This window comes from Pan troglodytes, chromosome 7 (genome assembly GCF_028858775.2).
Source record: "Pan troglodytes isolate AG18354 chromosome 7, NHGRI_mPanTro3-v2.0_pri, whole genome shotgun sequence".
In the NCBI taxonomy this organism is placed as follows: domain Eukaryota; kingdom Metazoa; phylum Chordata; class Mammalia; order Primates; family Hominidae; genus Pan; species Pan troglodytes.
Genome location: NC_072405.2, coordinates 15,805,645 through 15,821,942, shown reverse-complemented (window position 1 = coordinate 15,821,942; position 16,298 = coordinate 15,805,645). Strand labels below are relative to the sequence as shown.

General features: G+C 40.3%; 1 long non-coding RNA gene across 4 annotated transcripts in view; it reads left to right on the top strand.

The window, feature by feature from the left end:
- LOC112204172 (uncharacterized) overlaps window positions 1-14,101 on the top strand; it is a 74,139-nt gene extending 60,038 nt beyond the window's left edge. For 2 of the 4 annotated variants that reach the window (XR_010159409.1, XR_010159407.1), the window contains one exon: window positions 13,520-14,101. This is a non-coding gene — a long non-coding RNA (uncharacterized LOC112204172). The remainder of the gene's footprint in view (window positions 1-13,519) is intronic. The other 2 variants (XR_010159410.1, XR_010159408.1) reach the window with 2 other exon arrangements.
- The last annotated feature ends 2,197 nt before the right edge of the window (window positions 14,102-16,298 follow it).

Genomic DNA, 16,298 nt, shown 5'->3' with positions numbered 1-16,298 from the left:
TTATAATAGCCATTCTAGTGGTGTGAATTGGTATATCCCACTAGATACCAATAGTTTTGACTTTCTTTTCTCTGATGGCCAATAATGTTGACCAAATTTTCATGTGCTTATTCATCGTATGTGTTTCTTCTTTGGAGAAATGTCAGATCCTTTGGCCACTTTTTAATTGGGTTATTACCTTTTATTATTGAGTTGTAAAAGTTCTTTATACTAGATACAAATTTCTTATCAGATATGATTTGCAAAAATTTTCTCCCATGCTGTAGAGTGTCTTTTCACTCTCTTGGTCGTGTCCTTTGAGGCACAAAAATTTAAACTTCTGGTGATGTCCAGTTTATCTATGTTTTTCTTTTATTGCTTATGCTTTTGGTGTCATGTCTAAGAAACCATTGCCTAATCTAAGGACATGCAAGTTTATACCTGTGTTTTCTTCTGAGAGTTTTATAGTTTTAGCTCTTTAATTTAGGTTTTTAATCAATCTTTTAGTTAATTTTTGCATATGGTGTGAGATATGCATCCAGCTTTATTCCATGTAAATTTCTATTTGCATGTGGATATTCATTTGCATGTGGATAATCCATGTGACCCAATACCACTGGTTGAAATGACAGTTCTTTCTCCCACTGAATTGTCTTGGCACTCTAGTAAAAAAAAATCAATTAACTGTACATGCCAGGACCTATTTCTGGAATTTCAGTTCTATTCCATTGATCTATGTGTCTATTCTTATACCCGTTCCACACTGTCTTGATTTTCATATTTTTGTAGTTCTTTGAAATTAAGAAATGTGAACCTGGTCTTTTTTCTCAAAAGTGTTTTGTCTATTCTGAGTCCCTTGCATTTCCATATGAATTTTTGGATCAGCTTGTCAATTTCTGCAAAGAAGGCAGCTGGGATTTTGATAGTGATTGCATTAAACATCCATATCAATTTGGGGAGTATTGCCACTTTAACAATATTACATCTTTCCATTCATGAATGTAGGATGTCTTTCCATTTATTTAGCTCTTCTTTCACATTTTTCAATAATGTTTTGTAATTTTCATTTTATAAGTTTTGCGCTTCTTTTGTTAATTTATTCCTGAGCATTTGATATGGTTTGGATCTGTATGCCTACCCAAATCTCATGTTGAATTGTAATTCCCAGTGTTGGAGGTGGGGTCTGGTTAGGAGGTGATCGTATTAAAGGGGTAGTTTTCTCATAAATGGTTTAGCACCATCACCTTAGTGCTGTTCTCGTGATAGTGAGTCCTTGGGAAATCTAGTCGTTTAAAAGTGTGTAGCACCTCCCACCTCGTTCTTGTTTCTACTCTGACCATGAGATGCCTCACTCCCTCTTTGCTTTCCGCCATGATAGAAAGTTACCTGAGGCCTCTCTAGAAGCTGAGGCTGCCATGCTTCCTGTACATCCAGTAGAACTATGAGCCAATTAAACCTCTTCGTTTTGAATTACCCAGTCTCAGGTATTTCTTCATCGCAGTTGGGAATGGACAAATATAGTATTTTATTCTTTTTGGTGCTGTTCTAAATAAAACTACTCTCTTAATTTCATTTTTAGTTTGCTCGTTGCTACTGTACAAAAATACAATTGATTCCATCAGGACTTGGTGAAATGAAAAAGATAGGAAAACATAGAAATACAATGAAATATTGTTTATATTCATCTTGTATTCTGAAACTTGCAAGACTCATTTATTAGTTCTAAGAGATTTTTAGTGGATTTTCTTGTATTTTCTGTATACCAGCTCATGTCATCTGCAAATAGAGATAGTTTTACTTCTTCTTTTCCAATCTGTATCCATTTTTATTTCATTTTCTTACCTAATTGCCCTCACTACAACCTCTAAAACAATGTTCAATAGAAGTGGCAAGAGCAGATGTCAGTATCTTGTTCCTAATCTTAAAATTCAGTCTTTTACCTTTAAGTATGATGTTACTTGTTGGTTTCCCTAGATGTTCTTTATCAGGGTGAGGAATTTCCCTTCTATTCCTGGTTTGTTGGGTGGTTTTTTGTCATGACAGGGTGTTGGATTTTGTCAAATGCTTTTTCTGCAACTACTGAGATGATCATCTGGTTTTTTTGTCCTTCATTCTATTGATGAGTATATTATGTTAATCGATTTAGCTATGTTAAACACACTTGCATTCCTGGGATAGTCATAGTGTATATTCTTTCTATATATTGCCAGATTCTTTTTGCTAGTATTTTGCTGAGGATTTTTTTAACTGTACTTTAAGTTCTGGGGTATATGTGCAGAATGTGCAGTTTTGTTACATAGGTATACACGTGCCATGGTGGTTTGCTGCGCCCATCAACCTGTCATCTACATTAGGTATTTCTCCTAATGCTATCCCTCCCCTAGCCCCTCAACCCTGAACAGGCCACTGATGTGTGATGTTCCCCTCCCTGTGTCCATGTCTTCTCATTGTTCAACTCCCACTTATGACTGATAACATGTGGTGTTCGGTTTTCCGTTCTTGTGTTAGTTTGCTGAGAATGATGGTTTCCAGCTGCATCCATGTCACTGCAGGGGACATGAACTCATCTTTTTTTCTGGCTGCATAGTTTTCCATGGTGTATATGTGCCACATTTTCTTTGTCCAGTCTATTATTGATGGGCATTTGGGTTGGTTCCAAGTCTTTGCTATTTTGAACTGTGCCACAATAAACATTCATGTGCATGTGCCCCTATAATAGAATGATTTATAATCCTTTGGGTATATACCCAGTAATGGGATTACTGGGTCAAATGTTATTTCTTGTTCTAGATCCTTGAGGAATCGCCACACTGTCTTCCACAACAGTTGAACTAATTTACACTCCCACCAACAGTGTAAAAGTGTTCCTATTTCTCCACATCCTCTCCAGCATCTGTTGTTTCCTGACTTTTTAATGATCACCATTCTAACTGGCGTGAGATGGTATTTCACTGTGGTTTTGATTTGCATTTCTCTAATAACCAGTGATGATGAGCTTTTTTTCATGTTTGTTGGCTGCATCAGTGTCTTCTTTTGAGAAGTGTCTGTTCATATCCTTTGCCCACTTTTTGATGGGGTTCTTTTTTTTCGTGTAAATTTGTTTTAGTTCTTTGTAGATTCTGGATATTAGCCGTTTGTCAGACGTACAGATTGCAAAAAATTTTCCCCCATTCTGTAGGTTGCCTGTTCACTCTGATGATAGTTTCTTTTGCTGTGCAGAAGTTCTTTAGTTTAATTGGATCACATTTGTCAATTTTGGCTTTTGTTGCCTTTGCTTTTGATGTTTTAGTCATGAAGTCTTGGCCCGGGCCTAGATCCTGAATGGTATTGCCTAGGTTTTCTTCTAGGGTTTTTATGGTTTTGGGTCTTAGGTTTAAGTGTTTAATCCATCTTGAGTTAATTTTTGTGTAACGTTTAAGGAACAAATCCAGTTTCAGATTTCTGCATATGGCTAGCCAGTTTTCCCAACACCATTTATCAAATAGGGGATTCTTTCCCCATGGCTTGTTTTTGTCAGGTTTGTCAAAGATCAGATGGTTGTAGATGTGTGGTGTTATTTAAGAGGTCTCTGTTCTGTTTCATTGGTCTATATATCTGTTTTGGTACCAGTACCATGTTGTTTTGGTTACTGTAGCCTTGTAGTATAGTTTGAAGTCAGGTAGTGTGATGCTTCCAGCTTCGTTCTTTTTGCTTAGGATTGTCTTGGCTATGTGGGCTCTTTTGTGGTTCCATATGAAGTTTAAAGTAGTTTTTCCAATTTTGTGAAGAAAGGCAGGGGTAGCTTGATGGGGATAGCATTGAATCTATAAATTACTTTGGGCAGTATGGCTATTTTCACAGTATTGATTCTTCCTCTCCATGAGCATGGAATGTTTTTCAGTTTATTTGTGTCCTCTCTTATTTCCTTGAGCAGTGGTTTGCAGTTCTCCTTGAAGAGGTGCTTCACGTCCCTTGTAAGTTGGATTCCTAGGTATTTTATTCTCTTAGTAGCACTTGTGAATGGGAGTTCACTCATGATTTGGCTTTCTGTTTGTCTGTTTCTGGTGTATAGGCATGTGATTTTTGCACAATGATTTGGTATCCTGAGACTTTGCTGAAGTTGCTTATCAGCTTAAGGAGATTTAGGGCTGAGACAATGGGATTTTCTCAATATACAATCATGTCATCTGCAAATAGGGACAATTTGACTTCCTTTTTTCCTATTTGAATACCCTTTATTTTTTCTCTTGCCTTATTGTCCTGGCCAGAACTTCCAATACTATGTTGAATAGGAGTGGTGAGAGAGGGTGTCCTTGTCTTATGCTGGTTTTCAAAGGAAATGCTTCCAGCTTTTGCCCAGTCAGTAGGATATTGGCTGTGGGTTTGTCATAAATAGCTGTTATTATTTCAACACACGTTCCATCGATACCTAGTTTATTGAGAGTTTTTAGGTTAAAATGGTGTTGAGTTTTGTCAAAGGCCTTTTCTGTATCTACTGAGATAATCATGTGGTTTTTGTCATTGGTTCTGTTTATGTGATGAATTATGTTTATTGATTTGCATATGTTGAACCAGCCTTGCATCCCAGGGATGAAGCCAAGTTGATCTTGGTGGATAAGCTTTTTGATGTGCTCCTGGATTCGGTTTGCCAATATTTTATTGAGGATTTTCGCATTGATGTTCATCAAGGATATTGGCCTGAAATTTTGTCTTTTGGTTGTGTCTCTGCCAGGTTTTGGTGTCAGGATGATGCTGGCCTCATAAAATGAGTTACAGAGGATTCCCTCTTTTTCTATTGTTTGGAATAGTTTCAGAAGAAATTGTACCAGCTCTTCTTTGTACCTCTTTTAGAATTCTGCTGTGAATCATTCTGGTCTTGGACTTTTCTTGGTTGGTAGGCTATTAATTATTGCCTCAATTTCAGAACCTGTTATTGGTCTATTCAGGGAATCAACTTCTTCCTGGTTTAGGCTTGGAAGGGTGTATGTATCCAGAAATTTATCCATTTTCTTCTATATTTTCTAGTTTATTTGTGTAGAGGTGTTGATGGTATTCTCTTATGGTAGTTTGTATTTCTGTGGTATCAATGGTGATATCCCTTTTATCATTTTTTATTGCCTCTATTTGATTCTTCTCTCTTTTCTTCTATATTAGTTTGGCTAGTGGTCTGTTTTGTTGATCTTTTCAAAAAACCAGCTCCTGGATTCATTGATTTTTTTGAAGGGTTTTTTGTGTCTCTATCTCCTTCAGTTCTGCTCTCTTCTTAGTTTTTTTCTTGTCTTTTGCCAGCTTTTGAATTTGTTTGTTCTTGCTTCTCTAGTACTTCTAATTGTGATGTTAGGGTGTTGATTTTAGATCTTTCCTGCTTTCTCTTGTGGGCATTTAGTGGTATAAATTTGCCACTACATACTGCTTTAAATGTGTCCCAGAGATACTGGTACGTTGTGTCTTTGTGCTCATTGGTTTCAAAGAACATCTTTATTTCTGCATCAATTTCGTTATTTACCCAGTAGTCATTCAGGAGCAGGTTATTCAGTTTCCATGTAGTTGTGTGGTTTTCAGTGAGTTTCTTAATCCTGATTTCTAATTTGATTGCCCTGTAGTCTGAAAGACTGTTTGTTATGATTTCCATCCTTTAGCATTTGCTGAGGAGTGTTTTACTTCCAATTATGTGGTCAATTTTAGAATAAGTGCGATGTGGTGCTGAGAGGAATATTCTGTTGATTTTGGGTGGAGAGTTCTGTAGATGTTTATGAGGGCCGCTTGGTCCAGAGCTGAGTTCAAGTCCTGAATATCCTTGTTAATTTTCTGTCTTATTGATCTGTCTAATATTAACAGTGGGGTGTTAAAGTCTCCCAATAATATTGTGTGGGAGTGTAAGTTTCTTTGTAGGTCTCTAAGAACTTGCTTTATGGATCTGGGTGCTTCTGTATTGGCTACACATATATTTAGGATAGTTAGCTCTTCTTGTTGCATTGATCCCTTTACCATTATGTAATGCCCTCTTTGTCTCTTTTAATCTTTGTTGGTTTAAAGTCTCTTTTATCCGAGATTAAAACTGCAACTCCTGCTCTTTTTTGCTTTGCATTTGCTTGGTAAATATTCCTCCATCCCTTTATTTTGAGCCCATGTGTGTCTGCACATGAAATGGGTCTCCTGAATACAGCACACCGATGGGTCTTGACTGTTTGTCCAGTTTGCCAATCTGTGTCTTTTAATTGGGGCAATCAGCCCGTTTACATTTAAGTTTAACATTGTTATGTATGAAATGGATCTTGTCATTATGATGCTAGCTGGTTATTTTGCTCATTTGTTTATGTAGTTTCTTCATAGTGTCGATGTTCTTTACAATTTGGCATGTTTTTGCAGTGGCTGGTACCAGTTGTTCCTTTCCATGCTTAGTGCTTCCTTCAGGAGCTCTTGTAAGGCAGGCCTGGTGCTGACAAACTCTCTCAGCAATTGCTTGTCTATAAAGGATTTTATTTCTCCTTCACTTATGAAGCTTAGTTTGGCTGGATATGAAATTCTGGGTTGAAAATTCTTTTCTTTAAGAATGTTGAATACTGACCCCCACTCTCTTCTGGCTTGTAGGGTTTTGCCGAGAGATCCACTGTTAGTCTGATGGGCTTCCCACTGCGGGTAACCCAACCTTTCTCTCTGGCTACCCTTAACATTTTTTCTTCATTTCAACCTTGGTGAATCTAACAATTATGTGTCTTGGGGTTGCTCTTCTCAAGGAGTATCTTTGTGGTGTTCTCTGTATTTCCTGAATTTGAATGTTGGCCTGTCTTGTTAGGTTGGTGAAATTCTGCTGGATTGTATCCTGAAGAGTGTTTTCCAATTTGGTTTCATTCTCCCTCTCACTTTCATGTACACTAATCAAATGTAAGTTTGGTCTTTTCACATAGTCTCATATTTCTTGGATGCTTTGTTCGTTCCTTTTCATTCTTTTTTCTCTAATCTTGTCTTCATGCTTTATTTCATTAAGTTGATCTTCAATGTCTGATATCCTTTCTTCCACTTGATAGATTCAGCTATTGATACTTGCATATGCTTCACGGAGTTCTTGTCCTGTGTCTCCAGCTCCATCATGTCACTTACATTCTTTTCTAAACTGATTATTCTAGTTAGCAATTTGTCTAACCTGTTTTCAAGGTTCTTAGCTTCCTTGCATTGGGTTAGAACATGCTCTCTTAGCTTGGAGGAGTTTGTTTTCACCCACCTTCTGAAGCCTACTTCTGTCAATTCGTCAAACTCATTCTCCGTCCAGTTTTGTTCCCTTGCTGGCGAGGAGTTGTGATCCTTTGTGGGAGAAGTGGCGTTGTGGTTTTTGGAATTTTCAGGCTTTTTGTGCTGGTTTCTCCACATCTTTGTGGATTTATCTACCTTTGGTCTTTGATGTTGGTGGCCTTTGGATGTGATCTCTGAGTGGACGTGCTATTCATTTCTGTTTTTCAGTTTTCCTTCTAACAGTCAGGTCCCTCTGCCACACATCTGCTGTAGGTCCACTCCAGACCGTTTGCCTGGCTATTACCACGGAGGCTGCAGAACAGCAAAGATTACTGCCTATTATTTCCTCTGGAATCTTCATCCCAGAGGGGCACCTGCCAGATGCCAGCCAGAGTTCTGCTGTATGAGGTGTCTTTGGGCCTCTACTGAGAGGTGTCTCCCAGTCAGTGTATACGGCTGTCAGGGAGCTACTTGAGGAGGCAGTCTGACCCTTAGCAGAGCTCGAATGCTGTGCTTGGTGATTTGCTGCTCTCTTCGGAGCTGCTAGGCAGGGACGTTTAAATCTGCTGAAGCTGCGCCCACAGCCGCCTCTTCCCCCAGGTGCTCTGTCCAGGGAGATGGGGGTTTTATCTGTGAGTCTCTGACTAGGGCTGCTGCCTTTTTTTTCCAGAGATGCCCTGCCCAGCGAGGAGAAATCTAGAAAGGCAGTCTGGCCACAGTGGCCTTGCTGAGCTACAGTGGGATCCATCCCATTTGAACATTCTGGTGGCTTTGTTTACACTGTGAGGGTAAAACAACCTATTCAAGCCTCAGCAATGGCAGATGCCCCTGCCCCCCACCAAGCTCCAGCATCCCAGGTCCATCTCAGACTGCTGCTGTGCTGGCAGTGAGAATTTCAAGCCAGTGGATCTTTGTTTGCTGGGTTCTCTGGGGGTGGGACCCGCCGAGTCAGACCACTTGGCTCCCTGGCTTCAGCCCTCTTTTCAGAGGAGTAAACGGTTCTGTCTCGCTGGCGTTCCAGGTGCCAGTCGGGTATGGAAAAAGAACTCCAGCAGCTAACTCAGTGTCTGCCCAAACGGCCGCCCAGTTTTGTGCTTGAAACCCAGGGCCCTGGTGGCTTAGGCACTGGAGGGAATCTCCTGGTTTGCATGTTGCAAAGACCATGAGAAGAGCGCAGTATCTGGGCTGGAGGGCACAGTTCCTCAGGCTCAGTCCCTCCCGGCTTCCCTTGGGTAGGGGAGAAAATTCCCCAACCCCTTGCATTTTCTGGGTGAAGCAATGCCCCACTCTGCTTCGGCTCGCCCTCTGTGGGCTGCATCCACTGTCCAACCAGTCCCAGTGAGGTGAACCGGGTACTTCAGTTGGAAATGCAGAAATCACCAACCTTCTGCGTCGATTTTGCTGGGAGCTGCAGACCAGAGCTGTACCTATTTGGCCATCTTGCAGCAATCCCCTCTGCTTTTTAATATAAATTTTATGTTTAACTTTTCTGTCTACAAAAACTCCTGCTGAGATTTTGGTTGGGATTGCATCAAATTCACAGATTAAATTGGTGAAATTTGGTGTTTTAATGAAACTAAGACTTCCAATTGATGAATAGGGCATATGTATTTAGGTCTTTTTTCACTTTTTAAATTTTGTTGTGTCTAATATAAATATAGCTACACTGAAGCTGAGTGTGGTGTCACATGCCCACAGTCCCAGCTACTGGGGAGGCTAAGGCAAGAGGATTCCTTGAGCCCAGGAGTTTGAGGTGAGCCTCGGCAATATAGCAAGACATCTGTCTCTAAAACATAAACAAATATAGCTACCCTGGCTTTCTTTTTGATTAATACTTTCATGGTATATCTTTCCCTATCTATGGCCCTCATTGATGTCCACATTCTAATTCCTCAGAACCTGTCAAATATGTTATGTAGCCAAGGGGAATTAAGGTTGCAGATATGTGCTGATCACCTAACCTTAAAATAGGGAAAGTGTCCTGAATTAGCCAATTGGGCCCAATATAATCATCATTGTCCTTAAAAGTGAAAGAAAGAGGCAGAAGTAGTGACTGGGTCAGAATGATGCAATGTGAGAAAGACTTGGCTCAATATTGCTGGTTTTGAAGATGGAGGAGGAAGGCCATGAGCCAGGGAATGTAGGCAACTTCTAGAAGATTCCAGAAGCAGGAAAAGACCCCAAAATAGATTTCTTTTTATTTTTTTAAGACAGGGTCTCACTCTGTTGCCCAGGCTAGAGTACAGTGTCACAATCTCAGCTCACTGCAGCCTCTACCTCTCAGGCTCAAGCAGTCCTCCCACCTCAGCTTCCTGAGTAGCTGGGACTACAGGTACATGCCACTGAACCCATCTAATTTTGTTTATTTTATGTAGAGATAGGGCTTCCGTATGTTGCCCAGGCTGGTCTTGAACTCTTGGGCTAAAGTAATCCTCCTGCCTTGGCCTCTCAAAATGTTGGCATTACAGGCATGAACCACCACACCTGGCCAAAAATGTTTTTGTATCTAAAACCTGCAGGAAGAATACAGCCCTGAAAACATTTTGATTTTAGCTCAATAAAACCTTGTTTGTATCACGTAAGCCACTAAGTTTGTGATAAATTGTTACAGCAGAAATAGAAAGCTAATACACTATCCTCTTACTCATACTTTGATTATTTTATGCTCAAAACATCTCTTATTAAATAGCACATGATTTCGTTTTCCTTCTTTTTTAATAATCTGAGGATCTTTGTTAACTGGAGCATGTGATTCACTTACATCTAATGCAGTTGCTAATAGATTTAGTTTAAATCTAGCATCTTGTTTTGTGCTTTCTTTTTTGTTTTGTTTTGGGTTTTGTTATTAGTAGAGATAGGGTTTCATCATGTTGGCCAGGCTGGTCTCAAGCTCCTGGCCTCAAGTTATCCGCCTGCCTCAGTCTCCCAAAGTGCTGGGATTACGGGCATGAACCATCATGCTCAGCCTTATTTTGTGCTTTCTAATTGTCCTGTGTGTTCTGTTTTCCCCCTTCTTGCTACTTAATTATGTTTTATTATTCTGTTTTTCCTACTCCTGATTTATAAGTTATATATTCTATTTCCACTATTTTACTGGATACCTAGAAATTAAAACATGCATAATTAACATATCAGATTCTAAAGTTAGTCAATATTTTACTCTTTTCTTGGACAATTAAAAATCTTTAGAACACTTACATTTCATTTCTCCCTCTCCAACATATTTGCTGGCATTGTCATGTATTTTAATTTTATTTTAAACCTCGCAAGGTATTGTTATTGTTTTATCTAACCAATGTTAATATAGATTTTATCCAGATATTTACCACTTTTTTTTTTTTTAAGATGGAGTTTTGCTCTTGTCACCCAGGCTGTAGTGCAGCGGTGCAATCTCGGCTTACTGCAACATTTGTCTCCTGGGCTCAAGCAATTCTCCTGCCTGAGCCTCCCGAGTAGCTGTGATTACAGGTGCCTACCACCACACGCAGCTAATTTTTGTATTTTTAGTAGAGACGAGGTTTCATCATGTTGGCCAGGCTGGTCTCGAACTCCTGACTTCAGGTGATCCACCTACAGCTGTCTCCCAAAGTGCTGGGATTACAGGCTTGAGCCACCATGCCCAGCCAATGTTTACCACTTTTTGTTCTATATTCATTTCTTCCACTTAGTATCATATGAGGATTTCTGTTTGAAATATATCCTTTAGAATTTGCCTCATTGAGAATTTGATAATGAAAAAGCCTTCATTTTGTCTGTATGAAAAATATGTCTATTTCAAAATCATTCCTGAAATAGCTCTTTCTGGTATATAAAGTAGTAGTTATTTTCTTTTAATGCATTGACAATGCCATTCCATTGTCTTTGGTTTCCCATTGTTGCCATTGAGAAGTCAGCAGTTGGTCTCACTGCTGCTCCTTTGAAGATGTCTTTTTCCTCTGGTTGTTTTGTTTTGTTGTTTTGTTTTTGACACAGGGTCTCGCTCTGTCACCGAGGCCAGAGTGCAGTGGTACAATCACAGCTCACTGTGGCCTCAAACTCCTGGACCCAACAGTCCTCCCACCTCAGCCTCCCAAGTAGCTAGGGCTGTAGGTGTGCACCATGATGCCCAGCTAATTATTATCCTTTTTTTTTTTTTTTCAGAGATGGAGTATCAGTACGTTGCCCAGGCTCCTCTCAAACTCCTGGCCTCAGGCAATCCTCTTGCCTCAGCTTCTCAAAGTGCTGGGATTACAAACATGAGCCACCATGCCCAGCCTTTTCTGGGCATGGTTGTTTCTAAGATCTCCATTGTTTTGATCTTTTAAGCTTTATTGTAATCTCAGTGTAAATTTTTTTGTATTGAACCAGTTTGCGATTCACAGGAAGTCTGTGGTTTGCTCTCTCAGCACTTCTAAAAAATTATTCACCTTTCTCTGTTCATACGTTGCTGCTGCCCCATTCCCCCCTACTTATAGAACATCAATAAAATATATGTTAGACTTTTTCTCTCTGCCTATTTATCATTTTTCTATATATTTGATCTTTTGTTTCTCTGCGCTACTTTCTGGAAAATTTTTTGTGCCTATTTTCAAGGTGATTAATTATCTCCTCAGCTATGTCTAACATGATTGTGAACCAATCTGGTGAACTTTTAATTTCAGGATTGTGTGTTCTATTTCTAGAAGCTATATTTGTTTTTTCTATTATATTTGCTTTTTGTTGTTGTTTACTTCTATTTCCCCGTAGATGCATCCAAGCTTATGTTTTGTTCATTTAAATATAGTAAGAATGACAGTTGTTTAATTGTGTTCAACTCTTTCAATTCTTATTGGAATTTTAATATTCCAATGACATCTTTGTGGACTTTGTTCTGTTGTTTTTCTGGTTCTTAGTTATGTTTTGTTCTCCTTTTGCATTTATTATTTTTGTGTACTGCTATTATACTAACAATAATTATTGTCAGGCATGATACTTACACCTGTAATCCCAGCACTTTGGGAGGCTGAAGTGGGTGAATCACTTGTGCTCTGGAGTTCAAGACCAGCCTGACCAACATGGTGAAACTCCATCTCTACTAAAAATACAAAAAATTAGCCAAGCATGGTCGTGGGCCCCTGTAATCCCAGCTACTTGGGAGGATGAGGCAGGAGAATCACTTGAACCCAGGAGACAGATGTTGCAGTGAGCTGAGATTGTGCCACTGCACTCCAGCCTGGGAAACAAAGTGAGACTCTATCTCAAAAAAAAAAAATTATTTATAGGAAGCACTTAGACATTGGGTGAAGCTTCTTTTCCCCAGAGAGGATTTGCACATGCTCCTGCCTGCAGTAGAGGCACTACCCATCTAGGAACTGCTTGAGGTTTCCTGAACAAACCAGATATGAAAACCTGACGGCTAGTTCACCCTTATGCTGAAGATACAGGCCTTTGGATTTCTGATAATATTCATCATTCAAACTATGCTTTCTTGGGAGCTTCTTTTCTTAAAGTACCATAAATCATACAATATTCCACGTGGAAAAATTCATGACTTTAACAAAGGATAAGACAATGATGTCTGGGTTCTTTCTTTTCAGTAATATTTCCTGTGATATTAAGATTGCAGCCTCTTTAAGCCAAAACAATATGCTATTCCAGTTTCCTTGAGAAATAGTTTATAAAACAAAAACAGTGTACAATTCAGGAGATATTTATTAAGTGTCTGCCACAGACCAGGTGCTATGGTGCTAGGAATACCCTGGTGAGAAATACAGAAACCAGCCTTCCAATGACTACTGAACTTCTTTCCTGCATAGAATTGGTGGCTTAAAGATTATCTTATTATTGTGATTTGTAACTGTAAGAGTAAAATAAATAAATCATCACATTTTCATTATTTTCCATTTGCTACTATTCCTCAGGGAGCTCAAAGCCTATTTGGGGAGAAAACATAAAACAGCATGGATAATTCGATTATCCACTCGTGTATACGGAAGGCCTCCTACAGGGAGGATACGGGAAGTAATGATCACAGGGCTGTGAGGTAAAATGTCCCCAGTAATCTACATGTATTTCCTACCTCAAGTCTATGAGGTAGGCATTATTATCCCCATTTTACAATGAAAGAAACAGGTACATGGACATTCACTTTCCTGAAGTCACACAGCATGATAGGCAGCTTCTTAATAGCTCCCAAAGACCCCTTGCCTCCTAGTATTCCTACCACACAGTTCCTTGTATTATCACCTCTCCTTTAGTGGCTGAAATTAGTAACTCACTTCTAATCAATACAACGTGGCATAAGTGATGGGCCGTCACTTATTAGCTCCTAAGAGTGTGTAAATTCCATCTCCTCTTCTCTCTTTCTCCCCAGCTCTTCTTACTTGCTTATTCTGATGAAGCACACTGCCTTGTTATGAACTGCCCTATGGAGAAGCCCATGTACAAGAAACTGAAACCAGCCTGGCATGATGGCTTATTCCTGTACTCCCAGCACTTTTGGCAGCTGAGGTGAGCAGACTGCTTGAGTCCAAGAGTTCAAGACCAGCCTGGGTGACATGGTGAAACCCCATCTCTACAAAAACTACAAAAATCAGCTGGGTGTGGTGGTTTGCACCTGTAGTCCCAACTACTCAGAAGGCTGAGGTGGGAAGATTGCTTGAGCCTGGGAGGCAGAGGTTGCAGTGAGCTGACATTGTACCATTGTACTCCAGCCTGGGTGACAGAGTGAGACCCTGAAAAAAAAAAAAAGAAGGAAAGAAAGAAAAGAGAAGAGAAGAGAAACTGAAACCCTCAACTGAACAGTCCATAAGGAAATGAGGCCTGCTCGTAGCCACAGGAGTAAGCATTAAAATGAATCCTACTCCCAGTCAAGCCTTCAGGTGAGACCACAGCCCCAACTGACACCTTGATTGCAGCCACGTAAAAGGCTCTGAGACAGGAGACCCAGGTAAGCCACAGCCAGATTCCTGACCCACAGATGGGGTGAGATAATAAATGTTGTTGTTTTAAGCCACTAAGCATTATGGAGATGTGTTACACAACACTTGATAACTAATACATGCCTAATATGGGCCAATCTGATATCTGACAGGCCTGAAACCACCCTGTCTTCCCGGGCATGGCTATGCAGTAACAACCAAATTTTCAGGGGTGGGGCCTTTGAATAGAAATTTCAGTAAGAGTCCAGACAACATAAATCATGCAAAAGTAAAGCTAAATTTGTCTTTAAAGGTCACTTAATTAGACTCTCTCACTTTACATTTGAGAAAAATGAGGGCCAGGAGGGGTGGCTCATACCTGTAGCTTCAGCAGGTGGGAGGCTGAGGCAGGAGGCTTGCTTGACCCCAGGAGGTTGAGACGAGCCTGGGCAACACAAAAAGACCTCATCTCTACTAAAAAGAAAAAAAAAGTTAGCCAGGCATGGTGGTGTGTGCCTGTAATCCCAGCTACTGGGGAGGCTGAGGCAGGACAATCGCTTGAGCCCAGGAATTCAAGGCTGCAGTGAGCAGTGACCATGCCACTGCATTCCAGCCTGGTCAACAGAGTGAGAACCTGTCTTAAAAAAAAAAAAAAAAAAGGAACAAGAAAAAATAAAACTGAGGAACTGATAGACTTTCCTAGTGCCCTATGGTCATTTGAGCAGGGCCAGGACTAGAACCTTGTTTGTTTTCCCATCCAAAATTCTTTACGCTGTTTCTTCCTGGCTTTCCTTGGTGCTTAAAGAGAAAAAATACCCTCGCTAATGTGTTTTGCATAAATGGCATGCGTGTGTGTGTGTGTGTGTGTGTGTGTGTGTGTGTGTGTGTGTTTTAGCAATGAATACTTGCTGCTGGGTTAGAAGACCAAGGACAGTTTGCCCTAGCTGGTCACAATGAAGAGAAATTTCTCAATGTTCCCTCATTCCCTTTGTTCTCCACCTCCTGCCCCAGCAGCAAGAAACAAACACTGAATAGAATTAGTAAGAGCTCTGGATAATGGGTTACCTGGGTGCTTCATGAAGAGAAAGCATAGGTGCCAGGAGACAGGCCAGACATATGCAAAAGGGAGGAAGCTAGTTAGGTTAGCTATATTTGATAATTTATCAGCCAAAGAATTGCAGATGTGTGGCTCCTTGTCTTAGTCCATTTTATGTTGCTATAAAGGAATACCTAAGACTGGGTAATTTATAAAGAAGAGGTATTTAATTTGGTTCATGGTTCTGCAGGCTGTGCAAGGAGCGTGGTGCTAGCATCTGCTTTTGGTGAGGGCCTCTGGCTGCCTCCACTCAGGGCAGAGGTGAAAGGGAGCTGGTGTGTACAGAGACCACATGGAAAGAAAGGAAGCAAGGTGGGGGTGGAGGTGCCAGGGTCGTTCTGACAATCAGCCCTCCACAACTAACAGAGTAAGAGCTCGTTTTAACCCCCTGACCAGGGCATTAATCTATTCATAAGGTATCTGCCCCCATGACCAAACATCTGCCACTAGGCCCACCTCCAATGGTGGGGGCCAAATTTCAACATGAGATCTGGAGGGTCAGATACCCAAACTGTAGCACTCCCAAAATGTGGAAGGTACAGGAGAGATTTTCAGGATCCTGAGGGATCCGCAAAAGCAGAAAACAGAGCAATCTTTCTAGAGTGCATTTTTCAATAGTATTCTCCCTAAGCAACTTCTCTGCAGTGCTGTAGTGCTATATATCTCCACTAGAGGTCAGCACCTACTTCTGTGTAGAGCTGTATTGCTACACATGTCCACTAGAGGTCAGCACCTACTTCTATCTAAAGCAGGGGTTCCACCTGTTTCATCTGAAGATGAAAGATAAAATAAAAAATAAAGATCCTCCGCCTGGAGATATGTTGTCTGCCAAACAAACTGAATTTATTAAGAAACAGTCAACTTAGGTTTCCAATTTTTTTAATAAAAGACACTCATAATAGCCATTAGAGTTTTCTGAGTACCCTGAGATAATCCGTGTTGTAAAATTCCAGCATGACCACCACCACCACTACCCCAATTTTTTTTCCAGTTAGACTTTTCACCAGAAATGTATCCACTGAAGATTTGAAATGCTGAAAGTTAAAAAGAAAGATGGGAAGAAGGGAGGGAGGGAGGGAACAAAGGAAAAAAGAGAGAAAGGAAAAAAAGAAAAGACGAAGGGAACTCTCTCCTCA